At 37.0% G+C, this 12,710-nt stretch overlaps 1 long non-coding RNA gene across 1 annotated transcript; it reads left to right on the top strand.

The window, feature by feature from the left end:
* Positions 1-11,124: 11,124 nt before the first annotated feature.
* LOC145166539 (uncharacterized) lies at positions 11,125-12,196 on the top strand. The gene is made up of 2 exons (XR_013740585.1): positions 11,125-11,711; positions 11,869-12,196. It is a non-coding gene; the product is annotated as an uncharacterized LOC145166539 (long non-coding RNA).
* The last annotated feature ends 514 nt before the right edge of the window (positions 12,197-12,710 follow it).

The raw sequence follows: 12,710 nt of genomic DNA, 5'->3' as shown, positions 1-12,710 counted from the left end.
GTTCTAAACTGTGTGCATAACAGCTTGGAAGCATTGGTGGGCCTTGTGCTACCAGTTGACAAGAAATTAAGATTGAACAAGTTCAATCCATGTAAGGCTGAATTTGTTACTAACCTTGTCTTGTGATTATGGTTTTGACAAATTCACATGGATAGGAACTCATACACCATAAAATCTAAGTGTCATAAGGTTTCTCTCCGATTCATGAAAATGATGGTGAGGAAATGCTTTCACTAAGAAGATTTTAAGTAGATAGCAATTGTGATGTTTGCATTCTCAAAGTCGTTAGTGGAGCGTGTGTGGTTAACCGGCACACTAACATGGACTTGTGAGAAATGGCAAAGGTCTAAACAATTAAGACTATGATTACGACATCCCTTTTCATAGTTCTGGAAATTGTTTAGACACACATGTGAGCTATCTAAGAAAGGGTGTACGAATCTAAATTTCAGAAGTCCAGCTGATTTCTGGAAATATGTCAGAGCTAGTGGGAGCATAAGTGTTATGCTGATAATCATCATGTTAGTGGGAGCATGATTATTATGTTTAGTGTTGCAAGTTAGCAATGTTAATTATAGAAAAACAAAAGTTTCAATTCGTAATTGTAGGGGTTGAAAAAGTTGTTTTGCTATAATTAAGGGAGAGGAAATTATACTTCATTTCAATTATAAAAGCTTAGATTGAGTTTTAATCATCTTTAGTCAAGGATATATATATGAATTTTATGTTGGAATGGTTCAACATAAGGAAATTCTATATATATTGCGTTCTCAAATTCGATTATGATCACGACATCCCTCTTCATAGTCGATTTTTGAAAACATGGAAAATAAAAAAATATTGTAGCAAAAGACTGATCCAGTATCAGGTCTTTATGTGAGACATCGTGAATCGTGTCCCATATGCTTCAGGTATAGGATCGGTCACATGTGCTATAATATTTATCCTTTCTAAATTTTCCAAATGCTCAGAGCATTAAGAAGGGAAAAGTCTAGAATTGGATAAGACTAAAATGATTAAGCAATTGTCGAGGACTATCTAAGGCTCACCAAAGATTGGTTGCTCAGGGACAGTTGGAAGTATAGTGTTAAATTTTGGAAGGACCATATGGATATATTCTGAAAAGAGGTAGCTCTTGTTCAGATATGATAATCAAAATAGGAATATGGAAATTTTCCATATTGGGAGTTGGATATTAAGAATCTATGAGAAAGTTAGAAACTTTTATGCAAGAAGGATGTTCAAAGCAATGCACTTTGAATATGAGAGTTCGTTTCCATAGAGTTGATCTCATTTGGAATCCTCTGTAATGACTGATGACAAGGTTTTGGTGACCTTGTGCATAATCATTACGAGAAGATCAGTGCATATAAGTTTAAAATCTAACAGTTTTTTTTGGTAAATGGTAGGAATTAGGAATTCTTACATTTACAATAAGGATTTGGGATTGTGAAATGAGCATCATTGGAATCATGTTCAATTGATCTATTTCACAAAGTAAAGATCATAGACAAACATAGTGTGCATACTTGGAGTATGGCATAACTATTGTTTAGAAAAACAAAGTGTACGTGCTAGGAGCATGGAACGACTGTTGTTTTTGTTCAAGTATTAAGTTGATTATTTGAAACATTATACAATGAATAATGTGTAATCAATATGGTGATAAATAAAAGGTGGTTTTATTTATATTCAAAAGGGTTCTGAGACCATATTGGATTCGATTATTATTGTGTTTCACTTTGCATGTTTTGACTTCCATAATAACTAGGTTATTCTTTCCGAATGATTAAGTTATTCAAACCATCCACAGTCGGTCATATGTTGGAAGTAGATATGAATCAAGACTGTCATGAGTTGGTTGTAGAGGTCTAAGATGTTGGACATGGCTACAACACTCATGAGTGCTCATAAGTTATGAGTATTGGATTCAACCCATGCTAACTTGTATCACTTCATGGAATTTATCTCGAGTGATCGTGAGACGGTAATATCATATAAGTCTTCAAACCTAGAGATATGAGTTGTTACCTATGAGTTGGTTGTGCATTGATTGCACGTAAACGCATCAGTAACTTGATGTTATAAAACGTGCCTTTGTGTACAATTCAACAAGTAGTAGAAACAAGTATATGAGTCGAAGTTTATCTGTTCCTTCTAGTCCTTGGAGGATTAGAAGCGATATCTGGGCCCCTCGATGATTTTGTTTTGACCTATGTACCGGGCCCGGTCATAACCTAATTGATGTGTTAAATTTAGTTCTTTGTCAAACAAATCGGAAATCGGGAAACAAACTGCTGGACAATAAGTACGACGTTGTTCCATGTATTTGTCCGGCTGATATCATGAGAACAGAGGATTATATGATCACTTATCTAAAATGGCGCTTCATAGTTCAACAGAGTTTTCGAGAGCTACGATTGCTGGTTGGTTCCTGAAGTAACATACGTAAATACAGTTATTAGACTTATCCAAGTGGGAGACTGTTGGATAAGGTGTCTAAGTCCATAACTTATTTGGTATATACTTGACCCGACCCGGCATGGTCCATTTGGGTTGCACTTCACCCAAACTGTTTATGGATAATTTTATGAGAATTGTATACTTACGATTTATTAATATATTATAAGTTATAATATATTAATATAAAGTCATGTTATTTAATTAGTTTTAATCTTGAATTAATTATGAATTGATTTAGTGATTAAAAGGAAGACTAATTAAATCATGGGCTATTGTATTTATATGGTGTGGGCTAATGCTCATTTGTTAATGGGCTAAGCTTATATGGAAGTCCATGGATGATCCATGGAGCTTTTAACCCATGGATCCTTGGAAGAAGAAAAGACATGGGTTATTAGGGTTTCACCCTAACCATGTACACTATATAAACAAGCTTATGTTGCATGAAAAAGACACTAATGTGTGTGTAAGTGTGGTGGCCAAAATCAAGAGTTAGTATACTCTCTCATACATTTTCCAAGTTTGTGGTGATTTGTGATTTCCATTTGAGGCATTCACATTATTGGTGCTTGGCTCTCAAACTCCAAGGAATCAACAATCAACAAAAGGTATGTAACTCATCTAGTTCTTTTATGTTTAAAAGTACCCCATGCCATGCTAGATAGGTTATAAACCTTGGAAAATATATTTTGCATGTATCTTAGACAAACATAGATCCAAGGTTTAATAGGGTTGCATGTACACTTAGGAAGTGTTAGAATGCTCAAAACCCAACAATTCTTTACCGCAGTCCAGTGTGCCTTGCCAGGGTTCCCCTGATACCTGCTAACCATGCTCAAAGCAAAAGCTACATCAGGTCGAGTACACGTCATAGCATACATGATCGATCCTACAGCTGAAGCATAAGGTATTCGACTCATTTCTGCTATCTCAGCCTCAGTACTAGGGCTTTGTGTCTTACTCAATCTGGCGTTACTCTGGATGGGTAACTCTCCTTTCTTGGAGTTATGCATGTTGAACCTTTTCAACACTTTGTCCACATAGGTGCTTTGACTAAGTCCAATTAGTCTTTTACTCATGTTTCTCAAAATCCTTATCCCTAGGATATAGGCAGCTTCTCCAAGGTCCTTCATAGCGAAACACTTCCCAAGCCAGGACTTTACTTCCTGCAGGGTTGGGATGTCATTTCCTATGAGTAGTATGTCATCCACATACAGTACCAAAAAGCTGACTATACTCCCACTAGCCTTGATATAGACACAAGATTCATCTTCACTCCTTGAAAAGCCAAATTCTTTGATTTTCTCATCAAAGCAAAGATTCCATCTACGAGGTGCCTGTTTTAATCCATAAATTGATTTCTCGAGCTTACACACTCTACTGGGGTACTCTGTACTGACAAAACCCTCTGGCTGAACCATGTAAACATCTTCAGCCAACTTTCCATTAAGGAAAGCGGTTTTGACATCCATTTGCCATATTTCATAATCATGAAATGCAGCAATGGCTAACAGAACCCTAATAGACTTAATCTTGGCCACTGGTGAAAAGGTCTCATTATAATCAACTCCCGGAGTTTGAGAATAACCCTTTGCAACCAGTCGTGCCTTATAAGTGTGTACATTACCATCCATGTCGGTCTTCTTCTTGAAGATCCATTTGCACCCAACTATCTTACGATCAGGTACATTGTCAACCAAGTTCCAAACTTGATTGTCATACATGGACTGTATCTCGCTATCCATAGCCTCTTTCCATTTAGCAGCCTCAGGGCCTGCCATGGCTTCCGTGTAGCTGTTAGGCTCATCCAAATTTACCAGTGTGTTATCACTGATAAGTGTCTCACCTTCTGTAGTAATATGAAAACCATAATAATGCTCAGGTGCATTCCTAACTCTGGTGGAACGCCTCAGAGGTATAGATTCTTCAGTCGGCTCAACATGAGTTTCCTCCTCAGGTTGAGGGCTAGGGTTTGAGGTTCCTTCACCACTTGACTCTTGAATTTCCTCAAGGTCAATTTGCCTCCCACTGTCTCCATGGCTCATGAATTCTCTCTCTCTCGAAGAATCCTCTTCTTGCTACAAAGACCACATTATCACTGGGTCTGTAGAAGATGTAACCAAAGGATTTCTGTGGGTAGCTGATGAAAATACACCTTTCGCTTCGGGGTTCGAGCTTATCGTGAGTCTCGCGTCTCACGAAAGCCTCGCAACCCCAAATCTTGATGTGGTCTAGATTGGGAACTTTTCCAGTCCACACCTCGTGAGGTGTTTTGGCAACCTTCTTTGTAGGGACTAGATTAAGGATATGGGCGGCAGTCTCTAAGGCATACCCCCAAAATGAGATTGGTAGCGAAGCTCGACTCATCATGGAACGAACCATGTCCAACAAGGTCCGATTGCGCCTCTCAGCTACACCATTCAACTGTGGTGTCCTAGGAGGTGTCAATTGTGAGACAATCCCACATTCCTTAAGATAGTCAAGGAACTCAGTACTAAGATACTCACCACCACGATCGAATCGAAGCATCTTAATGTTCCTGCCCAACTGATTCTCCACTTCTTGCTTAAACTCTTTGAATTTCTCAAAGGTTTCTGACTTATGCTTGATTAGGTAGACATATCCATATCTACTAAAATCATCAGTAAAAGTCACATAGAACCGATTAGCATCTCTTGTGGCGGTTCTGAAGGGTCCACACACATCCGTGTGTATGAGGTCCAACAACCCTTCACCCCTAGCACAAGTGCCAGTAAAAGGTGACTTTGTTATTTTACCAAGCAAACAAGATCCACAACTATCATCTGACTTTAGGTCAAATGACTCCAAGACTCCATCCTTTTGGAGTTGGCCTATGCGTTTCTTGCTTACATGTCCAAGACGACAATGCCATAAGGATGATTTATCTAAGCTAGTGGAAGAGTTAATACACAATACATTATTTCCTAGATTATCTACAATAGATACAGTTTCATACACGCTATCGCAAGGTAATGCTTTAAAATAAAGAACATTATTAAAGAAAGCATCAATACTACCATTATTATTATCAAAATAAAAGGTAAAACCTTGTTTATACAATGCATGAAAGGAAATAACATTTCTTGCCATTTCTGGCGAATAATAACATTTATTCAAATCTAATGTAAACCCACTATTTAGCACTAAGGAATAAACTCCTATCTTGGTGACAGGTGAAGCTTTCCTGTTTCCCATGATCAAGTTTATCTTTCCCTGCTCCACATTCTCACTTCTTTTTAGTCCCTGCAAATCACAACATATGTGAATACCACAACCTGTATCAAGGACCCAAGACTTAGAATGAGGTGAGTTATTAGACAATATAGTGTATATACCTGCATGGTTGGGTTTTACTTTCCTATCCTTCAAATCTTGCTGGTACTTTGGGCAGTTTCGCTTCCAGTGCGACTTTTCATGGCAATAGAAGCATTCAGCCTCATTAGGGTTAGCAGAAGGAGTGACAAAACCTTTCTTGGTTTTGCTTGAAGAGGAGCCTTTAAGGGTCTTACCCTTGGTACCCTTAGAAGGGTTCTTTCTCTTCTTCCCTTTGCCATGCCCGATTGCCAAGACATTGGCCGCAGTTGGAGTAGGAGTAGGAGTAGTAACAACCGACTTACCCTTTAGACCACTTTCGGCGGTCTTCAAGAGTCCTTGAAGTTTGCTGAGGGTGACTTCTTCCTTGTTCATGTGATATATCATGCGGAATTGATCATAACACGATGGCAAGGAGTGCAAAATGATGTCTATTGCTAACTCCTTAGGGAAGTTCACATTCAGCTTCAGTAAACGGTCCACATACCTTTGCATTTTCTGCATGTGGCCCGTGATGGGTTCACCATCCTTTATTCGGGTTGTTATCATGGAGGAGATTATTTCATATCGCTCTTGACGAGCACTTTGATGGTAGCGGTCCATCAAGTCCTGGTGCATCTCAAAAGGATAATAGTCCTCATAGGACTTTTGGAGCTCGGCTGTCATGGTGGCCATCATGATGCATGCCACTTTTGTAGCATCTCTTTCATGTACCTCATATTCAGCAAGCTCTTCAGGAGTAGCAGTTGGCTCGGGTACCTTCAGCTCCTTGTCGAGAACATATTCTTTGTTCTCATACCGAGTGACCATCCTGATGTTTCTGATCCAATCTGTAAAGTTGGACCCATCAAAGATGACTCTCCCACAAAGATTCATGAGAGAGAAGGAGCTAGTAGGGTTTGAGCCAGAAGCATTGTTATTGGAAGACATCTTAAAAGAAGAGGGAATAGATTAGATTAGATATAGAGATAGTCCTTAACAAAACACCCAAATGTAATATTAAGGCTAGGACCCAACACAATATTTTATAACTTAGAAGAGGGATGTCGTAATCTAAGCTATAAGATATTTGAAGGTAGGTGAATGACGATTCACCAATTTCCACCATGAAAAACGAAATATTTAATTAGGTTTTAATTGGTTTAGAAACTCCTAGATTCTTTGAGATTCATTGAACTTTCTTCAATGGCATGTTTCAATCTCGAGTGTGCCCTTCAAGTTTTGTGACTGGGATGCCGAGGATCACAAAACAAGGTGTGAAGTAACCATGCAAATTACTTGGTACCCTTAATGTATTACCCCTCAATCGATGTGTCGGTTAACCACACACGCTCCATCGATACTATGATAAACATTAAGTCACCCTTTACCTACCTTGTTAAGTTCAAGTTAGTGTGCCGGTTAACCACACACGCTCCACTAACGACTTAAACAAAGTGTAAAGTGTAATTTCATGGATTAGCACCTTATTCACATTTTCCTAAAATAACTAAGATTGGGAATTCAATAAAGTTTAGTTACTTTAGTATTATCATTATACTTTTAATGAGAATTTATAAGTCCTTGTCCTACCCGTTCGGCTAACGACCCTCCACCGATCAAGGAAGCGGTGGGTGAGAGTGGACACCCATTAAGTTGCCATTTTATAGGCAACAACCTTATACCCCCTTATAGACCGGCTTCGTGAATGAGGCGTACTAGCGGTAAGACGACTTGATCTTATACATATATAAATATTATTAAACTTATAATATTATAAAGTATAAGGGTTGAATTTTAACTTTTAAAATTCTAGGGGTTGGAACTAAAGTTTTTAATATGACTTTACATGTTCCAAAACTTGAGGGCAAGTTTTGTAAACTTTCAAAACTTTTCATTTCTCATAACTTATGAGTTAATGGTTATTAAAAATGAAGACTCTTCATTTTTTGTAACCTATGTGTTCTCTTAATGGTTATTTATAAATGTGACTTTTGGTTATCCATAACTTAAGAACTAGTTATGGACTCCATTAAAACACATAAAGATCAAGAATTAATCTAATCAATTATTAGCACATAATTTCTATGATCTTCTAAACTCATATGTTTATGAATGTTCATATCAAAAATTTCAAGAATCGTAAGTACATATACAAAACTTGAAATTTTGATACGAGCTTTTGAACAAAACTTCGTTTTTCAAGTTTTTTTTTTTTTTTTTTTTTTTTTTTTTTTTGCATCAAGTATCAAATAAACAAACCTGGCTCTGATACCACTTATGGGTTTTTGAGCATTCTAACACTCCTATGGTGTACATGCAACCCTAGAAACCTTGGATCTATGTTTGACTATGATACATGCAAATAATTATTTTTCCAAGGTTCTTATCCTATCTAGCATGGCATGGGGAACTTGAATCAAATAAAGCTAGTAGAATTACTTACCTTGTAGTTGTAGTTGATTGCTTGGAGTTTTAGAGCCTAGCACCAATAGTGTGGATGCCTCAAATGGAAATCACAAATCACCACAAACTTGGAACTTTGAGAGAATAGTAATCACCTTCTTGAAATCGGCCCTCTTACTTTACTCACCACAACTCGTGTGATTTCAAGAACCAAAGCCTCCTTTATATAGTGTGGTGGATTAGGGTTACACCTATGTAAACCCTAATACCCATGTCTTTTCATTTCCATGAGATCCATGGGTTAAAGCTCCATGGAGTATCCATGGACTTTCCATGCAAGCCTAGCCCATTCCAAATAAGCATTAGCCCACACTATATAAATACAAGAGCCCATATTTAATTAGTCATACTTTTGATCTCTAAATTAATTCTAGATTAATTATAGATCAATACTAATTAAATAATATGATTTTATATTAATATATCAGGACTTATAATATATTAATAAATCATAACTTATACTATTCTCAAACGATTATCCATAAATTGTTCGGGTGAAGTGCAACCCAAATGGACCATGCCGGGTCGGGTCAAGTACATACCAAATATAGTTATGGACTTAGACACTATATCCAACAAGTTCTAACTTGAGGCTCTTCGTTGGTTGAATCTCGAATCTTTTCAAGATCAATGTTGCTCCCACTAGCCCTTTTGGAAATCAGATCCTTCTCTTGGAAGACTGCCCTTTAAGAAACATACACTTTGTTCTTAAAAGGTTTGTTAAACAATATATCCAAAATGCTTGATGGGTTTTCCAACAAGATAACACATCTCTATTCTAAGTTCTAGATTGTCGAGCGCTTCACGACAAGTGTAAGCCTCATCATCGTATACTTCCATATGTGCTAGTATGTAATGAATCCCACTTCACATATCATAGAGTGTTTCATTAACCTTCTCAGTTAGTTGAGGCGTTTGACCTAAAGGGTTGAGTTGGTAGTTTTAGTTGGAGGTATGTTAGAATTTTATTAAGTTTTCTCATCGCGGGTCAGAATATATGTAACTCTTATGTATTATTGCTGGTGGGGTTTGCAGTATTATTAAATTTTATTTTGTACTCCAAGACTACCAAGTACAGACGAGGGGCAAATAGAAAACACCTGAGGTCAGGACCATTTTGGCAATTAAGCCGTTCTGAAATCCAACAACCCTATGCGGCCCTTCAAACTAGATTCTTCGTATCGTAAGTAGCCAAGAAGTAGTGTAATTAATAATTGTAATACTTTTATTTAGAAGCTAGTTGATATAGTTGTATTCCCCTTTTGAGGATACCAGTTCTCTATAGCCAGTTTAACTCTGATACCAATCTGTCACACCCCCGACCGAGGCGGCCAAACACGTCGGGTTGTGCGACTAAGTTCATGGAACACAGGTAAACTGAATATATAGTACAAGTGCACCAATAAACAAAATAGCATTTGTGTTCCATCTTGATTTTTGAATACAAGGTTTTTACAGATAATAATAGTACATGAATTGCCTTAACAGATAGGCAGATAATACAACAACTAGTAAATTGTGTCATGTGTAATCCAATCCGTCTTGAATGTCTGTTTAGTGATTTCCTGAGAATACATGTAGTTTTGAGGGTCAACACAAGGTTGGTAAGAGTTACAGGTTTTCTACTAACATCAGTAATACTTTTAAAAAGTTTAAAAAGTATTTTCTTTGTAAGTATAACAATACTAAAAGTAGTGTTTGTAATGAATCTTTGAAAGCCAAAATGTATCTTTGTATAAGTAAATCCATACTTAAAACTGTGTTTGTGAAGAATACATTAATATATTTAAAAACCAAACTGTACTGTTACATAAGTAATTCCATTCTTAAAATAGTTTTAAAGCAACCAAGCCCATGGTTTTTAGTGAGTGAGTGTAAGAGAGAGAGAGAGAGAGAGAGAGAGAGAGAGATTCCAGTTAATGTTTATAGTGAGTCCAATAATCGAGCTATGTGACTGAATGTACCCCCTACAATGCTTCGTTGGACGTTCTAGTAATAATTGTAGACACTTATCACCCGCTTCGATTGATCGATTGAGACTGTAACTAGCAACTGCAGGTAGGGATGTCAACCACACATAGATGTGTACATATGTACCTTGCTCCAAAGATTAACGGTTATAGTAGTGTGGGTATGCTAAGTGTTTAGACTCAGCTAATGAATATAGTCTCACTAAAAAGCCCTTAACTAAAGTATGTGAATAACTCTCAGCCCTATCTTAATTGTTGTTAAGTTACTAGGTATAATGAATTTCGTTGTATAAAGTTAATAAAAACCGAGTATGCTTGGTAAGTATGTAAAAGTGTAATGTACTCGCTTTTATAAAGAAGTACGTTCCAAAGTAATGAACATATGTGCCTGTATAAACTTTATGTATTTAAACATATAAATATACGTGCATAGTAATAGCTTGAATCCTTGAAATACTACAAAGTTTTATGACGTACTTGTTATGATATACAATGTCACATAAAAATAATATATTTTTGTATCATATAGCATTTGTTGTGTGGACTAGTTATTTCACGATAAAATAACCATAATACATGTACGAAATATTTATACTAGTTTATTTATAACAATATGTTACACTTTGAGAAGCTTGTCTCGAGAAACCACAAGACCATGATTCTTGAACTTTGACAAACTTTCGGGACCATTTCATAACAAATTTAAACTATTGGGGATGTTGGGTAATTTAATTAACCAAGGTAGGACTGATTTTTTTAAGAATTTCCAAGGAAGGGGCTGAAATGCTTATTTTTATTCAAGGTTTGAAGATTGGGATTTATTATGTTAAAAATAACCAAAGGACGTGGATATTTTGAATAAATGGATTCAATGTTTGGGGGTTTGGAACTTGTTTTTAAAAATGAATGTTGCATAGGGGTTATTTAGTCATTTAATCGAAGTTGAAAGGAATTAGGGCTTTTATGCCCCCGTCGTCACTTGTTGTTCGATCAAAGAAAGGAAACGGGAATGACGAAATCAGATAGAACGCGTGGGCAGATGAACGAAGACGGTGAGAAGGAAACATGAAGGCGGCGACGCTGCATCCGGGTCCTTGCTCTTTGCAGGTCACAAAGAGGACCGAAGGAAGAAGAAGCTCGCAGGCGGCTAATCCTGATGTCTTGGTCGATCGATCGCGAAGAGGGACGCGTCTCCAGGGTCGACGAAGCCGAAGGAAAAGAAGGGAGAAGCAGCGAGGCTGCTCGTGGCCTTGGTGGGTGTAGTGAGGGGATGCTCAAGCAGCTTCTCGGCTGCTTGCTTCGGCTGTGGTAGCGAGATGCGAAGGAAGTCCGGTCGGCAGCAACATGTCGTAGGTGGGGGCTTCGGTGGTGTTTGCTTGACGGAAGAAGAAGAGAAGTGAGAGGGGTGGGGCTGTTGCCTCGATGGTTCACCGAAGCATCACCACCGTCGGTGGTTCGTGACAGAGGACGAAGAAACAGGCAGAAAATCAAGGAAGAAAGGTAAAAAAAAAAATTCCAACTTTGTTTCAATTAACAACAAATGAAATGGGAAAAAGAAAAATGCCATTCTCTTGATTTCACAGGTAATCGACCCCTCTAATGGGTGTGTTCTTGACTAAAATCTCTTGGATGAATGTTTGGTTTATTCATTTGACAGGGAAAGAAAAGGAAGAGCGGAAAAGGGCTGAAGATGATGACGAATTCAGGAGTGTTTGTAGGTTTTGATGTTTCATTTGACAGCTTCAATTGAGAAAGGAAACACGTCAATTGAGAAAGGAAACACGAGATGGCAAAAATTGACCCAACCCGGACCCAACCCAAAATTAGCGGGTTGGGTTGAGATTTTCAACCCATTAAACTTAAATGGGTCAACCCCTCTGACCTATTTAATTAAATAGGTTGGGTTGGATAAAAATTATCAACCCGTTTTCAACTTGTCAACCCATTTAACTTTAATATATATTTAATTTAATATTATTTGAATATTATCATGTATTAATCAAAGTAATAATTTGTAAATTATAATCTTGCATTATTGTTATCTATGTTTAATAAAATTCAATCATAATTTCCATCATTTTTTTAACGTCGATAGTACTGGTCACTCTCCAAAAACACTGTGAAACTAAACATTTTTAATGTTATTTGAACAATTTATTTGTATTTATAAATTAGAATTGTGCTTTTGTCATAATTATGAAGTTTTATTTACGTTTTATAATTTAAGTGGTACAATATTTAATTATATAATTTATTTAATTGATTTTAAATGGGTTAACCCAAGTTTAACCTATTTATTTAATAGGTTGAGTCGGGAACTATATAAACAGGTCAACCCAGTGACAATCTATTTATCTAAAAGGCTGGGTTGGGTTGGAAATATCAACCCATTTAAATAAACAGGTTGGGTTGGGTTGAAATTTTCAACCCAATTATTAAATGGGTTGAACCTGAACCCAACCTAGATCGACCCATTATCACCTCTAGAAACACGTTTCG

Source organism: Lactuca virosa, chromosome 3 (genome assembly GCF_052849685.1).
Source record: "Lactuca virosa cultivar CGN04683 chromosome 3, Lactuca_virosa_CGN04683_v6, whole genome shotgun sequence".
Lineage (NCBI taxonomy): Eukaryota > Viridiplantae > Streptophyta > Magnoliopsida > Asterales > Asteraceae > Lactuca > Lactuca virosa.
The sequence above is the reverse complement of the archived record's forward strand: the minus strand, read 5'-3'. Positions and strand labels throughout refer to the sequence as shown.